This window comes from Lathyrus oleraceus, chromosome 5 (assembly GCF_024323335.1).
Source record: "Lathyrus oleraceus cultivar Zhongwan6 chromosome 5, CAAS_Psat_ZW6_1.0, whole genome shotgun sequence".
Lineage (NCBI taxonomy): Eukaryota > Viridiplantae > Streptophyta > Magnoliopsida > Fabales > Fabaceae > Lathyrus > Lathyrus oleraceus.
The window spans coordinates 164,634,821-164,636,121 of record NC_066583.1 but is presented as its reverse complement, the minus strand read 5'-3'; positions in this window follow the sequence as shown (position 1 = coordinate 164,636,121).

Below are 1,301 nucleotides of genomic sequence, written 5' to 3'. Positions count from 1 at the left end.
CAAAAACAATTTCACATTAGCACACCCTTAATTCATGTCATCCAACAAATGCCAAACTAATCCAAGCTTATGAAGAATGTGCTAACCAAGAGGAAAGATGTATGATAGCTTGCTACTATTGCACTAACGCAAGAATGTAGTTACCTAGTGCAAGGAAAACTGTCAAAAAAAAAACTCAAGGATCCGCAGAGCTTTACAATACGAACTATTGGAGATACATTTTGTGGAAGAGCATCATGTGAACTAGGTGAAAGCATTAATCTAATACTTGTGTCCATATTCAATAAGCTTGTAATTGGAGTTGCAAGACTTACTAGTATAACCATATAACTAGTTTATCGAAGCACTTTCTAACCTCAAGGAAATATTGACGATGTGATTGTAAGATTTGACAAGTGTGTGTGGCCTATTAATTTTATAATCATGGATTTTAATTTTGATGAAAAGCTCATTCTGTTGGGGGAGACCCCTCCTTCCCACTATGAGAACACTCATTGATGTGAAAAAATGAGAACTAACCACGAGAGTCAATGGTCAGCACATGGTGCTTATTGTGTTGAATGTGTTAAAATACTATGGAGAAGATGTGTCTTATTGTTCTCTAATAGCTGGTTGGGAAACATTAGTTCACGAGTAATTAATCCAAGACAATGATGAGTTAAAAGAAAGAGTTAGAATCTTTGGAAGATGAAGAGTTGAATGAAGAAGGAATTATAAGTGGTCCACCAGCAAAGCAACTCAATGTGAGATGGCTAAATAAGTTTGAAACTTTGGAAATCACTATTGAAATGACTAAAGATGATGTATAATATATGGTCAAACCTCAAATTTTGGAGTTAAAGTAGTTACTATATCACTTGCAATATGCCTACCTAGAAGCCTGTCAGAAGTTATCTATTATCATAGAATTTGACCTGACAATTACATTCTCCTGTCACTTGTGAAGTGATACAAGAAATACATAGCTTCGAAAATCGATGACATATTAGCAATTAGTCCCCTTGTCTCCATGTATTGTATTTTTTCGAAGATAATGTAAATAATAACATAGAGATACAATGAAGGTTGAAGCCCTTCATTCAGGAAGTGTTGAAGATGGAAATCATAAAGTGGATGGATGTTGGTATCATATAACCCATTTGTGACCGCATTTGGGTGATTCAAGTGTAGTTTGTTTGAAGAAACGTAGCATGATATTTGTAGCCAATGAAAAGAACAAATTTATCCCCATAAGGAAGTATCACTTCCTTTACCATTCATTGATCAAATATTGGATAGGTTAGTTGGGAAGAAATACTATT